We start from the raw sequence: 23819 nt of genomic DNA, 5'->3' as shown, positions 1-23819 counted from the left end.
GAGAAAAAACAGAAAGAATACACATAAGTTACAGAACGGTGGGCAATAAAACAGTAGACACATAAAGACAAACACGGAGCCGTTTACACTCGACAATAATCCACACTGCAAACTGTTGACACGACACACAAACACTGAAGATGGCGATGACACAGGTGAACGATGGAGTGCGACGGTGAACACTGAACACTAAAACACGACGGCACACACGAGACACTGATGGCGATGATCTCCGGCGCGCGAATGTCCACGTAACGTGTGCGAGTCCGGGGACCTGCCAAGAGAGGAAGAAGGGTGAGGTGGGGGAGAGGGGAGAACAAGGATGCCAATGGCTGAGGAGATGGGGGAGGAGGAGAGGGACATGGGAGGGGAAGCTCGGGGAAGGAGTGGGGAGAAACGGAGGAGGGAGGGAAGAGGGAGAGGAGGTGGGATAGTGCCCAAAGGAGCAAACACAGGAAAAGGGAGGGAGGATCAATGTCGGTAGGTGGGGTAGATGGAGGGGAGGAGGGCATCATCAGGGAGAGGGAGCTGGCGGAAGCCACCTTGGGAGAGGGTAGCCTCTCCAGGCTCCTGCGCCAGCCTAAATACTGCTTGGCGCATGGATATGGCTGGCTCTATTTGCAGTCATGTGTAGAGCGGAAGGAAAGAGGTCCGCGGCTGTAGCGACCTCTTGCGGCGCCGTGGACGCCTCCTGGTGGTCTCTGGGAAGCGTCTGTGTGTCCGGCCAGGCTGACCCCTACTTGGTCCGGGGCCCTCTGTACCGGTCTGCTTCGCGGGAAGCGAGAGTTGCAGGCGCTTAGTCTGGACACGGTATTCATTGCTACCCGTCGAGGCTACACCACATACGGGTGTATAAGGGTGTTTCACCATGGGTCGGCAGCAATTACCTCAGAAGCGTTTGTGCTATTGACCTATAAATGCAATCATTTCGTGTACTTCATTTTCACTACCGCAACAATAAACCTTGGGTGAATTCCAAACCTCTAAAACGGTGCACTAATTCTTTTTGGCAATGTATTTGTACATGTAATACTTGGGAAAACACAGAACTTTCAAAACGAATGAGTCTTTTACAGTTTCACTGTATATTGCAAATTCAGGTACTTGAGGTCCTATTCGTACATTCACAACGTATCGGATAGTTTCATCGTTTCCTTTGTGTCGCACACTGTGCTTCCTTGTATCATTACTCTGCTAGCAATGTCATCGGCCAGGCACTGTGCCGCCGCAGCCTGGCTGCTGTAACGCAGCCACAGCAGAGCGCCGCAGAACCGCACGTGCTTGAGGCGGCGCTCCTCTTTGAGGCTTTGCGGGCTTTCAGCGACAGAAGCGCTTCGGCAGGCGGTCGTGTCCCGTGAGGTTGAGGTCGCGCTGCCGGTACCGCCAGCAGAACACATCCCGGCAAATCACAATACTCCAATCGGGGAATTCTACCCTTTCATCCACTACTCCTCTTTCATTTATCACCATCTCTTCTGTCGAAACCATAATACATTCTGTTGTGTTGGCAGAAGAGTCAACATCATGTTACTAGTGGAGGCCGAAATGCACGCGTTTTAGCTCGCGCAGGCTGGCGTGAGGAGGGAAGAACTATACTGACGTGAGGTCTGGAACATGACAAGGAATTAGAATTCAGAAAGCGGATGTAATTAATTTGATACTTAACTTCAATCCATTAATGATGAACGTCGCTCTTGATGGTACATGATTCACAATATTATCTGTTCAGAATACATTCGTAGTAACAGAATATGGCACCTTGCTAGGTCGTAGCAAATGACGTAGCTGAAGGCTATGCTAAACTGTCGTCTCTGAAAATGAGAGCATATGTAGTCAGTGAACCATCGCTAGCAAAGTCGGCTGTACAACTGGGGCGAGTGCTAGGGAGTCTCTCTAGACTAGACCTCCCATGTGGCGGCGCTCGGTCTGCAATCACTGATAAAGGCGACACGCGGGTCCGACGTATGCTAACGGACCGCGGCCGATTTAAATATTACCACCTAGCAAGTGTCGTGTCTGGCGGTGACACCACACACTCATAACACTGGCATAACAAGGTCAAATTAATCTCAAGAGACTAATTAAAAAAGTTTTCATTCCTAAATTGTATTCTGACACCACTGGATAGTCATAGATCTAATGCATTTGAATAATGTAAACAAACAAACAAACGTCCTCCCTCTCTCATGTCTCCCGTTGCAACAGATATTAATTTTACTAAATGAATGCAACGTTTCTCAACATAGTCTGTATTTTATTGGTGTTCGACAACTAGTGTCAGCTTTTTGAGCCATTATACACTCTTTAGCAGCATAAAAAGCACACAGCATGAACATCAAGAAACAGGAAGTTAATGGTGTGTACGTAAATTAACGCGTAAGTATTTACGTAGGAAAAGTGTGATAAGTATAAAAATTTCACCGTACGTTATTTGCTTTCGTCCCTCCTGTGAGCAGACTTCACAATTATCGCTGGTTCACATGTACTTGGTGAACATACGATCGAAAATAGGCGAAATAAATAAATAAATTTCACCAAAGACGAGATGTGGGGGTGATCAAACACTGATACTATTACATCAAACGCATATTTTCTCTTTTATCAGATTTATATTTTTGCCCCTTCCCCGCCCTGCTGTATGTCCTCCAAGCATATATATAATGAGTCACGTAAGACGTAACACCCCTTTCATTTAGTGAACAGTTACACATATCAAAACGGTTTGCGGCAAATATCAAAGTGTCGAGGGGCACATATGTTATTATTTAGTCAATGTTCTTAGTGCTGTATCAAGCAGGTGCGTTTTTAAGCAATTACGTTTTTTTTTAAAACAAAACCGCACAATTTTTATAACTGCATTCGATAGCTTTTGAGAAGACAATTACAGTCATATAGCGTTTGTTAATACTGACGTTGAAACCCTTCGTGAAATAAAACCGAGAAATGTCTTAGAATGTGAGAGCACGGTGACCGGAATCGGCATTAACGGTGCAAACACTGCCAGCCGGGTGCCTCGGACTAGGTTGCGTAATTGTGTAACGTAAGATTGGCCAGCGCTGCGAGGATAAAGCTTTATTTCCCCTTGAAGCAACTTACCTAGATGGAGGTTCATCCACGAATGTTGTATGAGCGAAATACGACGTAGACTAGAATCAAAAGGATGATTTGACCTATCTTTTCCTGTACGTGGCTGTGTGCTTCTTAAAAGTAAAATAAATGCTGCTGGATGACTCTACCTACACTGCTATAAATTACATGACTTAGGATACATTCGTTGAACTAAACATTTTGTGACCATCTACACGCCACAAAATAAATATTTTTCTTGGCGAAACGACGTTTCATACAGAAAGTAAGCGCTAAATGATAGTGTTAACAGCTATGTGCGATACACGCTGTCGACGTATTTGACATTGTAATGGAATTTCGTACACAAGTAAATTAAATAAACAATGATTAGGTAACCACCAAAATCACATAAAAAATTTTGTCTGCCAAAGAAATTACTTTACTCTTCATTTAAGCATGTATTCAAACCGTTGACCATGGACTGAAAGGCGATTGGCAATCGCCATTCGAAATAACAATGAACAAGTATCATTACAAAGGATGGCGTGGTAGAGCATGCACTTTCCATTCGACGACAAATATCGTCTGGTGTAGTTGAGTCTTCGTCATAGCCTGCATCTTTGAGTGCTCCTCAAAGAGCACACTCAAGAGGAGTCAAATCGTGGGATCTCGCAGGCAATTTGGCAATGGAATTTCGTCCTATTCAACGTCCAGGAAAGTTCTCATTCAGTATTTGCGTTGTAGCACGGGACGAGAGAGCTGGAAAACCATCGTGTTGCAGCCACATACACTGTCAAATTTTCAGCGGTACCTCTTCTAGAAGAACCGGCAGAACGTTCGTTAGAAAGTATGCCTACGAATGTCCACTTACAGCGCTAGAGATGAAGTAAGGACCCACAATGTAATTTCCTATGATTCAGCAACATAAATTTAGACTCCACAGCCGTTCATGTAGCACCTGATCAGTAACACATGTTACACGTATTCACGATAGGGTGGTTAGTAAATGGTGCTTCATAGGTAAAGAGCACACGTTGGAAAAACGTAGGGTCGTCTCTGTTGCTGAAAGGCTAACCGTCAAAATTCTGTACGACGTTAGAAATCACGGTTTTCGAGTGCATTGTGAAATGACAGATTGTAGGGATGGAAATTCTGTCGATGCACGATGCGAATGACAGTCGTCTGGCTGATTGAACATTCCCTTGGCAATATGTCTCGTACCATAAAGAAAAGGCTCTGAGCACTATGGGACTTATCAGTTCATGTCATCAGTCCCCTAGAACTTATAACTACTTAAACCTAAAGACATGACACACATCCATGCCCGAGGCAGGATTCGAACCTGCGTCCGTAGCGGTCGCGCGGTTCCAGACTGAAGCGCCTAGAACCGCTCGGCCACTCCGGCCGGCTCTCGTGCTACAGTACGCATTTATCAGCGTCGTAGCCAAACACCTTCTTCGTGTTCTGTCAGTTGCAGTCTTCTCTGTTGTCCTCTTTATTATTCCCTTTTTGACGTTTAAGCAGCCTGTCCACAATGCTTTCTTAATAATTCGTGCCACTGCCTGGCGCGTCGGACATTGGCGACATGGATACCTACACCGGTGTAATGTTTTAAAGCATTTGTATTACAGTCGCCATATAAATGTAGTATACCCAAATTGTCCTCATTAATTTACATTTCTGGATGCAACGAATGCTGAAGCAGAGATGAACGGCCTGCTGTGAAGACAAGTAAACAGGCATATGAGTTAACATTAAGGCACAGCGTAGCACGACAAATCAAATGGCTCTAAGCACTATGGGACTTAACATCTGCGGCCATCAATCCCCTAAGAACTACTTAAACCTGAGTAATGTAGGGACATCACACAAATCCATGCCCGAGGCAGGATTCGAACCTACGACCGTAGCAGGTAGCACGACAGCTCTGCTTGGTGGTGTTTGCACCGTTAATGCCGATTCCGGCCACCTTGCTCCCATATTCTAGGACATTCGTTAAATTTTTAGATTAACAAACTCTCTATGACTGTAATTGCCATCTCAAGAGCTATCGAATGCATTTATAAAAAGTATACCGTTTCATTTTTAAAAACCGTACTGTTTCAATATCTCCGTTACACAACCGCTAAAAATATTAAACCAACAAAAAATGCGTGCTCCATGACGCTTTAACATTTGCCGAAAATCACGTTCGAATCCTGCCTCGGGCATGGATGTGTGTGATGTCCTTAGGTTAGTTAGGTTTAAGTAGTTTAAAGTTCTAGGGGACTCATGACCTCAGAAGTTAAGTCCCACAGTGCTCAGAGCCATTTGAACCATTTTGAAAGAATAAATATAAGATTTGGAGTCACCGGTAAAGTGAATGGTGTTTTGCGTCCTGCCACGATACCATCTCTTGTGCCGAATTCTCCGTCCGAAGGTAGCACCCTACATCTTTACTACTATAATTTCTACAGCTACATCTACATCTACATTGATACTCCGCAAGCCACCCAACGGTGTGTGGCGGAGGGCACTTTACGTGCCACTGTCATTACCTCCTTTTCCTGTTCCAGTCGCGTATGGTTCGCGGGAAGAACGACTGTCTGAAAGCCTCCGTGCGCGCTCTAATCTCTCTAATTTTACATTCGTGATCTCCTCGGGAGGTATAAATAGGGGGAAGTAATATATTCGATACCTCATCCAGAACGCACCCTCTCGAAACCTGGACAGCAAGCTACACCGCGATGCAGAGCGCCTCTCTTGCAGAGTCTGCCACTTGAATTTATTAAACATCTCCGTAACGCTATCACGGTTACCAAATAACCCTGTGACGAAACGCGCCGCTCTTCTTTGGATCTTCTCTATCTCCTCCGTCAGACCGATCTGGTACGGATCCCACACTGATGAGCAATACTCAAGTATAGGTCGAACGAGTGTTTTGTAAGCCACCTCCTTTGTTGATGGACTACATTTTCTAAGCACTCTCCAAATGAATCTCAACCTGGTACCCGCCTTACCAACAATTAATTTTATATGATCATTCCACTTCACATCGTTCCGCACGCATACTCCCAGATATTTTACAGAAGTAACTGCTACCAGTGTTTGTTCCGCTATCATATAATCATACAATAAAGGATCCTTCTTTCTATGTATTCGCAATACATTACATTTGTCTATGTTAAGGGTCAGTTGCCACTCCCTGCACCAAGTGCCTATCCGCTGCAGATCTTCCTGTATTTCGCTACAATTTTCTAATGCAGCAACTTCTCTGTATACTACAGCATCATCCGCAAAAAGCCGCATGGAACTTCCGACACTATCTACTAGGTCATTTATATATATTGTGAAAAGCAATGGTCCCATAACACTCCCCTGTGGCACGCCAGAGGTTACTTTAAGGTCTGTAGACGTCTCTTCATTGATAACAACATGCTGTGTTCTGTTTGCTAAAAACTCTTCAATCCAGCCACACAACTGGTCTGATATTCCGTAGGCTCTTACTTTGTTTATCAGGCGACAGTGCGGAACTGTATCGAACGCCTTCCGGAAGTCAAGAAAAATAGCATCTACCTGGGAGCCTGTATCTAATATTTTCTGGGTCTCATGAACAAATAAAGCGAGTTGGGTCTCACACGATCGCTGTTTCCGGAATCCATGTTGATTCCTACATAGTAGATTCTGGGTTTCCAGAAATGACATGATACGCGAGCAAAAAACATGTTCTAAAATTCTACAAGGGATCGACGTCAGAGATATAGGTCTATAGTTTTGCGCATCTGCTCGACGACCCTTCTTGAAGACTGGGACTATCTGTGCTCTTTTCCAATCATTTGGAACCCTCCGTACCTCTAGAGACTTGCGGTACACGGCTGTTAGAAGGGGGGCGAGTTCTTTCGCGTACTCTGTGTAGAATCGAATTGGTATCCCGTCAGGTCCAGTGGACTTTCCTCTATTGAGTGATTCCAGTTGCTTTTCTATTCCTTGGACACTTATTTCGATATCAGCCATTTTTTCGTGTGTGCGAGGATTTAGAGAAGGAACTGCAGTGCGGTCTTCCTCTGTGAAACAGCTTTGGAAAAAGGTGTTTAGTATTTCAGCTTTACGCGTGTCATCCTCTGTTTCAATGCCATCATCATCCCGTAGTGTCTGGATATGCTGTTTCGAGCCACTTACTGATTTAACGTAAGACCAGAACTTCCTAGGATTTTCTGTCAAGTCGGTACATAGAATTTTACTTTCGAATTCAATGAACGCTTCACGCATACCCCTCCTTACGCTAACTTTGATATCGTTTAGCTTCTGTTTGTCTGAGAGGTTTTGGCTGCGTTTAAACTTGGAGTGGAGCTCTCTTTGCTTTCGCAGTAGTTTCCTAACTTTGTTGTTGTACCACGGTGGGTTTTTCCCGTCTCTCACAGTTTTACTCGGCACGTAGCTGTCTAAAACGCATTTTACGATTGCCTTGAACTTTTTCCATAAACACTCAACATTGTCAGTGTCGGAACAGAAATTTTCGTTTTGATCTGTTAGGTAGTCTGAAATCTGCCTTCTATTACTCTTGCTAAGCAGATAAACCTTCCTCCCTTTTTTTATATTCCTATTAACTTCCATATTCAGGGATGCTGCAACGGCCTTATGATCACTGATTCCCTGTTCTGTACATACAGAGTCGAAAAGTTCGGGTCTGTTTGTTATCAGGAGGATGGATGTATTCCGATCTCTGTCTTACACTGCAGTTTTTACCCCGCTGGTACCATGAGGTAGGATCTTGACGTCTTTCATCTCCCTGCTGTCCGTTCTTCTTGTCAGTGTTTTGCATATTTTCCTCCCTTCCACATTTTTTTCGGAGAGTCCCTTCGTTCCTAAATTTATGCGTACAGAGAATTTTTAACTTTCTTCTCTTGTATCACATATCAGCTGCTTCACTTCATTTCCTTCCGGTATTCCCATTGTCCATGATTCACTGACATAAATTACTGTACTTCAAACGTAGATTCTCAGAAATTAAGGCATGTGTTTGGTACTAGAATACTTATTTTGCCCAGTAACGGCCTCTTTGCCTGTGCTAGTCTGTTTTTAGGTCCTTCTATCGCTTCGTCCGTCATCTATTTTTGCTTCCTTAACATCATTTACTTTATGATCAACAATTTTGGTGGGTTTGTCGTTGATCTCATTTCTAGGACACATTACGTTCGACTTTCTTCAGTTTACTCGTAACTTTCATCGTGATCTCGTTAGACTATACTTTCTACTCAGCAGGTTCTGCAGTTCTTTTTCACGTTTACTTAGGAGAACAATGTTAGTAGCGAATCTGATATCCTTTCATCCTGAATTTTTATTGCAATCTTGAACCTTCCTTTTACATCCGGTTTTGTTTCTTGGACATATAGACTGAACAGCATGGTAGAAAGACTTTATGCCGGTCCTAAACACTTTTCAATCCGAGCACTACGTACTTGGTCTTTCATGGTTATTGTCCTCTTTTGACTCTTTCTCATCTTGTTTTAATCTGGTTCTCATTTTTCCTTAGAATTATTGCTCCTTTTTATATTGTTGAATGCTTTCTCTTTGTCGACTAGTATTTTATTAATATCATGTTTCTCTTCCCCAGCACAGAGGTAGAACTGCCTTTCAGTTGCCCTGGCCTTTGCTAAAGCTAAATTGATTGCCGTCTGGCTGCTCTCCAATGATATTTACGCTTCCGCTATGTGTTATTCTTGCCGTGTACTAGGATCCACGAGACATGAAACTGACTGTGCAATAGTTCTCTCCTTTATCTGCTCTAGCTATCGTTAGAAATGTCTGAAGGATTCCCTCTCCATAGGCTTACATTGTATCTGTGGTATCATAGTGTCTACATGAGAACATGAATAGTGTTTTGGTTGCCAGTTCCCCTATTGGCTCTAGAAATCCCTTCTCCCTGAATTAATGACAAGTTTTCCAAAGTTCTGTTAAACGCTGACACTAATATTGAATCCTCTATGTCTTCCTTATCGACTACCCTTTCTTCTTTTACCACGTCACCAGATAAGTCATCCGGTTGTGGAGGCCTTTAGTGGTTCAAATATCTCTGAGCACTATGCGACTTAACTGCTGAGATCGTCAGTCGCCTAGAACTTATAACTAATCAAACCTAACCAACCTAAGGACATCACACACATCCGGCCTTTAGTGTACTGTTTTCACTCCCTTCTTCTCATTCTCTTTCACGTTTAATAATGGAACTCCCTATACATTCTTAGTGTTTAACCTTTCGTTTTAATTTCACTGACAGTAGTTTTGAATTTTCTATATAATGAATCAGCCCTTTCGATGACCGAAACGTTTTCAGTTTCTTCAATCTACACTTTCTTTCCTTTTCATTCCTATGTGACTTAAAATACTGTGTTACGGTCTTTCTCTGAACATTGTTACACTTCCTGCTTTCGTCGATCAGTTGAAGTATTTGTTCCCTCTCTTTGCAGTTACCTTACTTATATCTATGTCTACCTTACATATATCTATGTCTGTCGGTCCAGCTTCGTGGTTATCCTTTTTAGATGTGTCCACAATCTTCAACAGAACTACCTACTCCCTCGATTATCGCAGTATCTAACGGTACAGTTTCAACCGCGTCTCGTCATTCCCCATTTCTTCCGCATTCTCCTTACTTTCATACTTATTCTTCCAGACGAGTTTATTAAACTTAATCTACTCTTTATTATTACTAAATTGTGATTTGAGTCTATGTTTTCCTCTAGGTACGTCTTACAAAACAATAAATAATATCGGAATTTCCGCCTGGCCATAATGTTAGCCAGCTGGAATATTCCCATGTCTCTGTGCAGGGAAATCTGTCCCGCCTTTGATTTTTCGAAAGGATTATTAACTATTACTGTCTGAAATTTGTTACAGCACTCAGTCTTTCCCCTCTTTTATTCCTACTACCAAACACATTTTATCCCTCAACTGTTTCGTATGTTCCGCTCCTTTCTTCTGTGTTCCAATCACCGTGGTCATTTGATTATAATATCCGTTTACGTACTGAATTACCCGTTCAATGTCTCAATATACTTTCTCTGTCTCTTGTCTTCTTTTTATTATGTTATTACTTACGACTGAACTGTTATTAGTGGAATATCTTTGTTGTCTATTCTGATGAAGAAAGCCCACACTCTGAATTATTCACAGTATTTCCCCATCTATATCAAGATTTAATTCTTTCACTTCTCTTTTCAAAAATTCTAGATTTCCTATCTCTTTCAAACTTCTGGTATTCCATGCTCCCATTCGCACAATTCTGCCCTTTTTTCTAATTACTGGCCTCATGGTCCAATGATACACAATGCATACCTGTAGTCCAGTGGTTTCCATAACATTGCTCATGCCGATGACCACTGCTGATTCAGGCATCTTTTAGGGGTAGTTTCTCACCCGAGGTCAAAAGGATGTCTTGAAACTGTCTGCTCCTTCACTCTCTTTGACAACGCCATTGGCAGAACAGCATTATATGGTGGAACTTCTTGGATGTCAATGCCGCTGATTGTTACTCAGTAGTGGCAGTATTTTAACCCAGGACCTGGATGTTTGGATTTTTAGTCAGTGCACCACGATATGGTGTTACAAAATCGGTGCTTAGAAACAATCAATTATTTCACTAAATATGTAAACAATATAAATCATCCTACCTCTCAATGTTGAAAGTTCTAATGGAATTGCTACTTTGATTATCAATTAACAGATTGACAGTAACGCTAACGAGGTACCTTCAGCTCCATAAAAGTTCCTGGCTGTTTTTTAAATGATTAGTAATTTGTATTTCTTCTGCAATATTTCTTTTTCTCTTTCTTTTCGTCATAAAGAGTTTGGAAACTTCCATATTTTGTAAAAATTGGTTCAAATGGCTCTAAGCACTATGGGACTTAACACCTGAGGTCATCAGTCCCCTTGACTTAGAACTACTTAAAACAAACTAACCTAAGGACATCACACACATCCATGACCGGGGCAGGATTCGAACCTGCGACTGTAGCAGCCGCGTGGTTCCGGACTGAAGCGCCAGAACTGCACGATCGCAGCGGCCAGCTTATCGTTTCTGGTGGTGTGTGTGTTGCGTATGAAATGCACTGTGAATGTAGTTTTGTTGTTGATAATTGTAATATAATTCATTACAATTATTATGAAATGCAGATGATTGGGAGCTACATTGCCCATACATTGTTATTATTTTAGATTAATAATTATTTATCACCAGAACAAACTACTTCGCAATATTATTTTTGCTCTTACATCTTTTTTTGTTACAGTTGCACAACAAATGATGTATATAAGTAGAATCAATCAAATAACAGGAAAATGCTGTCATTAGTATTAACGCATACGGTTAATATACGTACATGTAAACCCCACATTGTACTCAATTTGATCACTACTGTGGTTAAAGCGAAAATTTCGTCAATGCCATGTATGATATGAAACGGACATAATACATACTATCAATGAGGGAAAACGGGGATATTGAATGAAAAATGTTTGAAACAAACTCTCCGGAACACCGCACGTTCAATCAGTACACCCAAAACCACTACCCATTTCGGCCAAGTGCTGTTTATAGCTTGTGGAACTGAATCAGTAGTTCAGCGTTTCTGCCTGTATCTTCCGGTAAAGGCTTCAAGTCACATTTCGAGATGTACTAATTACTGAGACGGACACTTTAAATTTAAGTAAGTATCATAAAGTTCATCGCACGAACCGCATAGTTAGTCAAAGATACATGTTAATGTAACATTTTTACGTCTCTAATGTTGATTAACTCTATACTTTTGATTATACGGCGTTATATCATGTCGTGTTTTGGTGCAAGTAGCACGTGTACCTACGACCGCAAGTAATATACTAGTGCAACCTGCTGGTGAAAGGAGCCGCTACGCTTCAGAGGTGGTGGTATGGTGGTTATGAAGGCGGAATTGCTGGTTGGGGTGGGTAGAAAAAATTTCATTAGTCTTGGATTACAACGTCACAGTGCTGTAGCACCCCTGGATATGTCCTCTGCCACCGCATGGTTGATACAAACTGGTCGCTGTTATTGTATGTTTAATATGGAGTTATATGTAGCGCACGGTATGTGTAAATTTTGCACTACGACGCTGAACTTAAGGATCTTATCATACACTTGTTTGTATTTTTATTTGTATACAATTTTATTCTTCAGATGTGGTTTGTTTGTAATTGACACAATTATGTATTATCACTTACATGCTTCTGTTTTTGATACCAATGTTAAGTAAATGTTGCTGTTGTGATTTATTATCAGGTACATCTAATGTATAGTACAGCTGTGGCCTAGAGTATAGGTTTCATGTTACTGGTAGCCTGAGGTCTTAGCCTCATGTAAATTGTAGCCTAAGGCCTACGTTGTGCCACGTGCATGTATTATTGGTCTATAATGTTAGTGTATTATCAAACATAATTTGTATGTAAACTCTTTGTATTATGCATACAGTAGTGTAATGTCGTTCTTTTGAGCACTCGATATCAAAGGTGCAAACAAATATTTTGCTTTCATAAATTTATATAGAATCTCATTTTCTCATCTAACATGTGATTTGACAAAAAATTCTCATGCATTATATTTCATGGTTGCTGACCTGTTATTTTATTGGCGATAAATATGACACATGGTACTGTAATACAAATTTGTAATTCTGAAATATCCTCATTCAATGACAAGCTCAAGTATTGTACCATTAAAAGGCTTTTGCGACACATTATTTTAGAGTGTACATTTTTATCTGTTTGATATGTTTTGCAGTTAACGTAATTTAGTCTTTGTTTCCGTATGATACACTCATAAGAAAGTTGTTTGTTGGCAGTACCGCATAGTCCCAATGGTGAAATTAATCTTGTTAACTATTGTTCCCTCTGACTTCACCAGTGATTGCATATTATAGGTCATCTTATATTTTTACTCAGTGGCAGTACACTCTTTGGTCATCTGAGGGTACACAGGCCTGAAATGGGAGTCGCGTGTTAATTGTCAGGAGTGTATGTGCACTTTATCTAAGCATTTCAATATTTACTCAAAATCAGGTTATGCAGTTTTCCTCATTTTGTCATTGTTACATTTGGTATATGAAAGTGTCTTCTATGTTAAACAAGCGTTTATAAAACAACAGATTTTACAGTTTTGTAAGTACTGTGTATGATGTTGATATTCAGAGGTATGATAATTTTTCGACACTCGTCAGTGTATATTAAATATAATTTTTTCTGGTTGTTCATTCATCCAGTTGATGATGGTTGAAACAACCGAAACCGGTCAAGAATAAATATAATTTATGCAACTGATGGCCAATAAAAATTGATTTTCTATAGAGATCTCACAGCTGTAGCCAGTTATCCACACAAACTGTTAATAAAGTAGTACGATATTCATCATGTTTAAACATGGCAGAACTATATTTAGGTGTTTTTGAGTCACAGTACTTGCAACGGATAACTATATTAACAAATAGATCCACTTACTGTCGCGGGCTACACATGCCCTTCATTGTTTCTGATGGACAATGTCGCCGCAGAATCGCACTCACGCTTTTCTACAGTGAAACCTGCTGTCAGTAAAATGAACAAGTGGCCACAGAAAACTGGTAGACAATGGTGAAAATGGATTTCTTTTTCTTTTTTTTTAAAAAAAAAAACTCTGTTCTAACCTTCGAGTTTCGCTAAGCGACACTCTACTTTAGCCGCCCCTATGGAATACAGTGTAACAGCGTTTACTCAGGGCCCGCTTTAATTTTCCTCTCTTTTGCCTCGCTGGCTGCCCCTCTGAAGTTTGCCTCGCTGACCTCACTGCAGCCAAGCCGAGCGTGAGAGCAAGCCGCTATATCAGTGGATTCTGCCGCATTTCATATAAAAAATGTTTCAGAATTAAAACGCTACGTACTTAGTAGAGTTTTTCAGGCCGTACATTGCTAAAAACGGAACAAAGCGTTGCCGCCCAAAAGAACCGCTGTAGTGTATTAAACAGACCGTTTCTCTGACTAAAATATAACGTTTTCAAGTCGTGAGACCCGTCCAGGGGTATAAAGTCACGGCAGGCCTTAACTGAAAACTATTCGTCACTTGCAGCGTTTAGGTAGGATAATCGTGCTTTGTGGTGATATGTGTTGGGTTCATACTTAAATCTACTTACCGTGAGCCTCATGCACTAGCGGATTCGTGTAGTGCGGTTGGTTCCACTTATTTGGATTCTGATAACGTGCGCATTTCACACATTTTCTTAGTTACCTATTTTCATCTGACAACGTGGTGAGTACACAGGGCGACAAAAAGCCTCACTGCAACTTTTCTTAAGAGATATTTTCGGTCCTACTCTCATAATAATATCTAATAATAACGGTGTCATTATGTTAACCGCAGACTATTGAAGCACGTCTTTCTTCTGTAGTCATCAGCATTTAAAATTTTACTTTGAACCTAGCGAAACTAGAATTCTTGATATCCTTGCAATATCTCGACGTATAATTGCCTAGAGCTTACTAGTGGTTCAACTTAATCATCCACAGGAGCAACCACCACTGCATAGCTAATACTGATACAAAAAATTTAAAGCTACCCAGTATGTGAAAACGAAATTCGAAGATAGTCAATATGCGTGAAGAAAACTGAGAATTATTGTCTGAAGTTTACATATATTTAAACTGTTCCCAAGCTATGAGGTGAAAATAAGTTTCTGAACTATAAAGCAGTGGTCTACCGCAACAAATAATGCAAATTCAGGTCCGTTCGTTCCAAAAGAGCATCTGCAAATAAAGCTGACGTTAACATCTCAAGGGGAAGAATGACAGGAACTGTTTCGGAATAAGACGTGATCAAGAAACTCTTCCTAGACAGCCAGAAAATATTGGACTCTGTTAACGTCATAAACAGGAAAACAATGATCAGAGCGTAATTTTACGTTCTTATAGCTTATGGACTTGAAAATATCAGAAATGGTGTTTTGGTACGCCAGCTCAGTACTGTATTAAGGGACTTTCAGGTGATGGGTACATTTGGCGACCTGCAACTTCAGAACACGGCAGTATGCCTTAAGTTATACGGAAATCACTGTCGAGAGTACAGAGAAGGTTTGTTGCTACAGAAGAATGTTGAAGGTTATGTGGGTTAATCGAGTAATTAATGGAGAGGTATGGAATATAACTGTGGTAACAAGATCTGAAATGGCATAACGTGACTAAAAGGATTGATTGGGTGCATCAAGAAGAACTTAATTTGGAGTGAAGTGCATGTCTTTGTAATTTGTATGAATTATGTAACATACGTTACTATAACATTACGTAATCCAAAAAACTTAGCAATTATAAATGTCTACTTAATGTATCAGGGTGAGTTACCTTCTATCAACACGACTTTATTTGTGTGATACGTAGAAGTATCCAAAAGATACACTAAGTTATTCCTGTTAAATGGTTCTTGTAACTACGCAAAAACTTGTGAATGAAATGAAAGATGTTCATTAGTGCAGTCACTATCTGTTGCCTTTACACAACTTTTTCCTATCCTGTTCATCAGATACCGAGTTAAACCTTTTTAACATGTGCTCCGGTAATCCAGATAGATAGTTAACCCAAATATAGCTACGAAATTCATAGGGGGACCTATACGTTGAGTGAGCAACTCGTTTAGCAAGAAAAGTTATTTCTTAATGTCCTGAGCCACTTGCCACGTCCTTTAAAATATCAGCTTATGCAAGCGACTTATTTTATATACTTAAGCTTGTTCTTCACTCGCACTTTTTTGAAGTTGGCAGATCGAGTAACTGGTAACGACGTACTACATCTGAAAGTTCAGGAAAGAGCTTTACGGCACAACTTGGCTACAAAATGGGGTAGGCTGACAGACACCACCAGGGGCATCAAGGAGTACGCAGTTTTCAGCAGAGTAATGGTTACTATTAACTTATATGACTTATGAGCACTCCAAGATCTTACATTTCTCTCTGTTCACTTATATTTTGTGCACTCCAAATTTTTATATTTCTCTCTATTCAGAACCAAATGAAAAACTTGGCTGCTTGGGGATTACATGCCAATATTTACAGCCATACTACTGAAACTTTTAAATGTCTATTAATACTTGATAACTGAGGCTGTTATGAAAAGATAATAATATTTTGTAGAAATAATAGTCGTCTTATCGACAGTTTTTAAATTTTTCGTGCATACTCAGAGTGGAGGACATTCTTCGAAATTATCAACTTATACAAACTAGAAGTAATAGGCTGGATGTAACTTATAAGGAAACCATACTGCGTTATAAGAGCTGACGGGCAAAAAAGGGAAGCAGTAATTGAGAAGTGTGCTACACAGGATTATGACTTGTATCCCATGTTAATCTGTTTACTCACTAAGCAGTACAGAAAGGCAAGCGGATACTCGGAAAAAGGGCTAAACTTCAACCGAAAGAGAAGCTTTAAGGTTTATCGAAAACACTCACATGACAGGTGGCAAACGACTGCTAAGATCATGTGAATGCAGTTGACTGTTTATTGAAAAGAGGTCATGAAATCGATGCAAACGAAAGTAGATCGATGATAATGGAATGTACTCCAATGAAATTAAGTAATTTTGATATCGTTAGATTAGGAAATGACGCACTAGAAGTCACCGACGTGTTTGACGATTTGCACAGCTAAACAACAGGTTATGGCTGAAGTTGGAAGGAAACACACCACATACTTGAAATAGCAAGAAACGCGTTCCTGAAAAAAGATGTGTTTTATTCACATCGAACTAGCGGATAAGTTCTGAATGTATTTGTGTTAAGCGTAACGTCATTTGGAAGTGAGTGGATTACAAACAGTAGGGACAAAGCGAGAATATTAGCTAAGAAATATGATGCTACAGAAGAATGCTGAAGTTTAGGCAAATATTTTGTATAAATAATGAGGAAGCTCAAAATTGCTAAAAGAAGTGTTATGTTGTCAATTTTGCAACGGAATAATAGAAGGGTTAGGGGCTGTTGTAGAGGGGGAACAAGTACAAGTTTATTCAACAATATCCACAGTTCAGAAGACTAGTGTGCGAAAAATACAAGACAGACAAATGACAAGTATCAGAGTATGTAACATCATCCCATGTTTCGATTTCTGAGGTGCGCCATAGCGAATACTGAAGTGAAGGCGTCTCAGAACATGCAAGATTGTCCACTCCACAATGTCGTATAGAACTAGCTCGTGCCTCAATGTAAGCATCAGACAACAGATTTACAAAGCGGGTTGCCCTTGGGCTTTCCCGAGAAGTTTGAGACAACTACTTAAATAAACTGCACTCACTCATTGATGTTTGCCATATTACCGACGGTGCCCATACTGGAAAAGTGTAATGCGGGTTAACAACTTCCAGAGATGCTCTAACCACTGATTAGTGTCAGTTTTCTGTGTGTCTTGTTCTTTTCAGGCAACCATCTTCTGCAACCCTGGAGATACTTATTAATAATTCTGCTACAAGATTCAAATGGATTTAAGTTGTTGCGGTTATGTAGAGGTATGGTTTGCATGGGACAGATTACTGTGAAGAGATTAACGAAACCAATCTGCGAAATGAAGAATGGAGACCACAAGGAGCCTAAAATTCGTCTCTGCCTTCCATTGTCTCTCGACGAAGAATAACGTGATGCTTTGCACTGAACAGGAGCTCCAAGTCACTTGTAAATAGGGTTAGATTTGCAGTACCAACTGCTTTAAAAAATGGTTTAGAATTGAGTAATGTAGAAAATACTTGGATACTTCTATGTTCCAATGTGGTCTGAGAAATAACGGATGTTGGTTTCTTTTTCTACAGTAATCTACATGCAGAAGTTCAAGACAAAATGTTATTTCCAAAGAAGGTATACCCCATTGTAATCTGCTATACAGAAGGAAGTATTCTTGATTCGGAATACTCCCACAAGATCACAGGTAGATGTGATTAAACTTAGCTGAGCTTCTAACACAGTCTGATGTTTCTGGTGTAATATAACAAAAGAAAATAAATATTCTCTAGAAATTTTTCTCAGTAATATGAAGGAAAAATACGTTGTAAACAAGTGCTCTTAATCGAAACGGAAATAGATTCTTTGGAGCGTAGATTCCGTTCACTTGACTAACGATAAGTCTGTCTCCAAAACGAAGTACGGCTTCATAGTTGTATCCCACAAGCAGCACTTCACGGCGTAGAACACCAATCTTCGGAGCACACGTCGCGAGATCCCAACCGTCCTGTGCCGAAGGCGACGTCCGGTCCGAGGCGATGCCCATAAGGTGACAGTGCAGTCGCTTGCTGGTGAAGACGAAGCTAGCTCTAGAGGGCGTCAGAAATACTCGCGTGCTGGATGATTACAGTTTTCGTATTGGCTGTCGGATGCAGCAAGAGGTGCGTGTCTGAAGCGACCCCTGTTGCTCCCTTCTGGTCCCTCTGGTTGGTTGCCGGCAGGTCCTCTGGAGGCTGGGACGGACACCGTGGAAACCTGCCTGAACGCATGGGCCAAGCTGACGAAAACCGCTAAGTATAGATGCGTTGCGGGTTGGCGGCATCGAAGGCGAAGCCACGAGAGACGACACGGGATATTTTTGGTGTCATTATGTGGATAAATATACCTCATTCTCTTCTAAGTGAGAAAATGTTCACAGGGATCGTGTTACTCAATGTTAACAAGGGCTAATGTCGTACTCATTTCAATTTATATAAAACATATCATCGATTCTTTCGGTCACTAAGACAGCTGCTAAGTGTACTACTCGTAACCTCGTAATCCGATCATCCAAATTCATCATAAGATCAAAACCATTGCTGCATGAGTAAGTCAAGGTGTCTGCATAGTGTGATGAGTGGCAGATGACCCTAAATAATGTGAAGTGTGAGATGGTCCGAGTAAGTGCTAAAGGAATCCGTTAAGGTTCAGTTACACGACAAACCACAAAAATTTAAGGGCTGTCAATTCACCAAAATATCGGGAAATTTCAATTACGAACAACGATCACGTAGATAATGTTGTGGGAAACACTGACCAAAGACTACGCTTCATTGAAAAAACACATAGAAGATCCAACGGTTTTACGGAAGAAACTGCTTGTATTACACTTGTCCAGCCCTGTGCAGGAGTACTGCTGTACAGTTTCGGATCCTTACTAGGCATGATTGACAAAGGACAGCGAAAAAGTTCCAAGAAGAATAGATCGTTTTGTACTGCCGCGAAAGGAGAGACAGTGTCACGGGTATGACACATGTGATGGCAATCACAAAAGCAAAGACGATTTTCGTTGCGACGAGATCATAACAAGAAATTTCAATATCCAATGTTCCCCTCTTAATGCAAAAATATTTTCTTGTCACTTCGATTTTAATGGCGGTGGCTTTTCCTGTCTGGTTTGTGAATATCAGACATTAGATAAATAATAATAATTATTAATACTAGTAGTGATCAGTTTACACAGACTTTGCGCGCTTGACAATGGCTTTTTGCGTAAGGTCCGTTCATTGTAAGTTTGAGCGTGTGTGATTCTATATCCGACTTCGTACGCTGAATAATTCCCAAGTTTGGCTCATACTGGACCTTTGATATAATTTGTAACACGGAACCTTGAGCCTTATCAAGATGCCGTTAAAATGGAACAATAGCTTGCAACGTAAATGAAACACAAGATTAATTAATATCACTGTATTCACAAAATATTATACTAAATTGAATAACACAGACACTTACATTAATTCTGTTGAAGTGTACAACTATCAAGACGCCTAGAGAGATTGCGTCTCATTACATATAATAATGGCGGTGTGCCAAATAATTATCTGCAGCGATGGCAGATATGCGTCCGATCAAGACGGCTTCCAGAACAAAACGTGGGCCGTCTTCTCGGCAAGACAACTGAACAGAATAGTTATTCTAATGTTTCAGCGGTTGCACGCCACAGTCGATACAACCGCTCATGCTAATTAATATCTTATGTAATTCTTTATTTATATTCTGAATTTATACCTACGTTTTTGCTATATTTCCACGCCCATCCTACAAATGTGGCTTACACTAATTAATATATTATTTAATTCTTTATTTATATTCTGAATTTATATCTACGTTTTTGCTATAATTCCACGCCCATCCTACATATGGAGAAATGATCAACATAATAAAATAAGAGTAACTAGAGGTCGCACGGAGAAATTTAAGTGTTCATTTATCCCGTGCGTTGTTATATAGTTGAATGGCAGAGATAGGATGTGAAAGTGGTTCGTTGAACCCTCTGCGAGACACTTAAGTGTGAATCGCAGAGGAGTTAAGTAGACATTGATGTACATGTCGTGGTTAGTAATTTCGAGTCGCCATTCCTCAGCTTTCAATATTCAGGTATGCATAATTAATCTTTCGATTAATCTGTAGCGTTATATCAAGTATCATTCTCTGTATTTCTAGGCACTCAATTCACGCCACATCCTTAATGTCGTTGCGAAATATTATATTCTGAATTTATATCTACGTTTTTGCTATAATTCCACGCCCATCCTACATATGGAGAAATGATCAACATAATAAAATAAGAGTAACTAGAGGTCGCACGGAGAAATTTAAGTGTTCATTTATCCCGTGCGTTGTTATATAGTTGAATGGCAGAGATAGGATGTGAAAGTGGTTCGTTGAACCCTCTGCGAGACACTTAAGTGTGAATCGCAGAGGAGTTAAGTAGACATTGATGTACATGTCGTGGTTAGTAATTTCGAGTCGCCATTCCTCAGCTTTCAATATTCAGGTATGCATAATTAATCTTTCGATTAATCTGTAGCGTTATATCAAGTATCATTCTCTGTATTTCTAGGCACTCAATTCACGCCACATCCTTAATGTCGTTGCGAAATATTCGTGACTGTAGGATGTTTTTCTCTTATTGTACTCCAGATACAACAGCCATTTAGTAGAGGTTGAAATATTCAGCCTTTCAGCTGAGCAGTTAATGCAAGTGAGGAAGAAGCTTAAATGCACACATCAAAAAAAGATTTGCATCACCCAGGTTCCCAGAACTGCTGAAGATAGACGCTGACTGTGGGCATTGTATCACAGACACAGTCCTTTTGACTTTCAGATGTGGCACTAAAAACGCCCAAAGATGTTAGCAACCTTGCATGAGCAGCACCTATTGGACGGAGGAGTCCGACACCCTATCAGTTCCAGTCGTTCCACCTGGAAGGGGGTACACAGCTCGTATTGTCTGCAGTTCAACCATGCCTAGAAGGTCAATACCGCGGTTCGATCGCGTCCGCATTGTTACTTTGTGACATGAAGCTTCACTCCTGACATCCATGACGAGGTCCATCTTTGCAACCACGACACCATGCAGGGCGGTACAGATGGGCCCAACAACATGCCGAATGGACCGCTCAGGATTGGCATCATGTTCTCTTCACCGATGACTGTCGCATATGCCTTCAACAAGGCAACCCAGCCAGGCTGAACGTTTTAGACACACTGTCTAGCGAGTGCAGCAAGGTGGAGGTTCCCCGCTGTTTTGAGGTGACATTATGTGGGGCCGACGTACGCCGCTGGTGGTCATGGAAGGCGCCGTAACGGCTGTGCGATACGTTAATGCCATCCTCCGACCGATGGTGGAACCATATCGGCAGCACATGGGCGAGGCATTCGTCTTCATGGACGAAAATTCGCTCCCCCCATCGTGCACACCTTGTGAATGACTTCCTTCAGGATAACGACATCACTCGACTGGAGTGGCCTGTATGTTCTCCAGACATGAATCCTATGGAACATGTCTGGGATGGATTGAAAAGGGCTGTTTATGGACGACGTGACCCACCAACCACTCTAAGGGATCTAGGCCGAATCGCCGTTGAGGAGCGGGACAATCTGGACAGTACCTCGATGAACTTGTGGATAGTACGCTACGACGAATACAGGCATGTATCAGTGCAAGAAGACGTACTACTGTGTATCAGAGGTACCGATGTGTACAGCAGTCTGGACCACGGCCTCTTAAGGTCTCTCTGTATGGTGATACAACACGCAATATGTGGTTTTCATGAGCAACAAAAAGGACGGAAATGATGTTTATGTTGATCTCTATTCCAGTTTTCTGTACAGGTTCCGGAACTCTCGGAACCGAGATGATGCAAAACTTTTTTGATGTGTGTATATGAAATAGGTCACTTGGTTAGACTGAGATTTTAACGACGTGGCAAGTGGCTCAGGATGTTAAGAAATAGCTTTTCTTGCGAAACGAGTTGCTCACCAAACGTCTAGGTCCCCAAACGAAATTCGTAGTAAAATTTGGATCATGTGTTTATCTGGATTACCGGAGCACATGTTAAACGAGCTTTACTCGGTGCTGGTGGGCAGGATAGGAAAAATGTTATCATAAGTGAACACCTGGTCACAGGACTAAGGAACATTTTTCATCTCATTCACAAGTTTTTGCGCAATTCCAAATAACCATTTGAGAGGAAAGCTTAGTGTATCTTTTGGATACTTCTACGTATCGCACGGATAACGTCACAATCATACAGTATAACTTATATTGACGCATTAAGTAGATTCTTATCCTTGTTAAGTTTTTTGGATCACGTAATGTTATAGTAATATATGTTTCATAAATCATACATATTAGTATGACATGCACAGTTTATTCGTGGTTGTTGATTTACTTGCACTTAACAATGTTGATGTTTGCAGAACAAGTCAGGGAAGACGATCACAAATTTGTTGTTGTTTTGTAATCATCAGTTCGATGGTTCAAATGGTTCAAATGGCTGTGAGCACTATGGGACTTAGAACTAGTTAAACCTAACTAACCTAAGGACATCACACACATCCATGCCCGAGGAAGGATTCGAACCTGCGACCGTAGCAGTCGCGCGGTTCCGGACTGCGCGCCCAGAACCGCGAGACCACCGCGGCCGGCAGTTCGATGGTTGTTTCCATGCAGTTCTCCATGGAGATCTAACCCATTCCAGCATAAGGTGCTTATTGTGGTCAAGCCATGACCTCCCTTTATTCTTTCTATCCCCCCCACAATTCTCTCCAAATGGACTATTCCTTGATGCTGCCAATCACTTTTCTTAGTCAAGTTGTTCCACAAGTACCTCCCTATTAGTAACTCGATTAACCCATATTACGACAAATCATTATCAAAAGTCATTTTGCAGTTACCATAAATGCTTCTAGTGTGATTTAGAGGCGCATTTGCCGTAAATACTTGGCGTGTTCTCTATACTAATTGAGCAACCCGATTCATGTTTCATATGGCATTACCGCAGTTCCAGGTTGCCTGTCTAACGCAGGGGCAAGAAGAAATTGATTTCTTAGTACTTCGCATAATTACTGACCTAATTTAGAATCTGAAAAGGCTGTCATAATTTACTCAACAACAGGTATAATATTTTATTAAAATTTTAACACAGTAAGACCGAATTACAGTCACACACACGGTTTCTAATTGTAATACTTGTATATAAACGTAGGCTTCCGCGGCCATTTTGACAGTCAATAAATTTTATTTGGGTTTGTGATCGCGTTATCAATATATAAAACTACCGAAGTTTCCGTCACGGTTGCAAGTGACCTTCTTTAGCGTGGTTTTGCTTATTGACAATGCGGTAACAAACCCAGAAAAATTTTATCAACTGTAATACTTGTGTTTGGGCAGAGTAACTCACGGTGTGCAAATTCCTGGACTTATTCATCCAATATTTGAGAATGAGAGCACTTAGCGACTCCCATCAAATTTAACTCATAATTTCCAACCTTTC

The sequence above is a fragment of the Schistocerca serialis genome, chromosome 2 (assembly GCF_023864345.2).
Source record: "Schistocerca serialis cubense isolate TAMUIC-IGC-003099 chromosome 2, iqSchSeri2.2, whole genome shotgun sequence".
Taxonomy (NCBI): Eukaryota; Metazoa; Arthropoda; class Insecta; order Orthoptera; family Acrididae; genus Schistocerca; species Schistocerca serialis.
The sequence above is the reverse complement of the archived record's forward strand: the minus strand, read 5'-3'. Positions refer to the sequence as shown.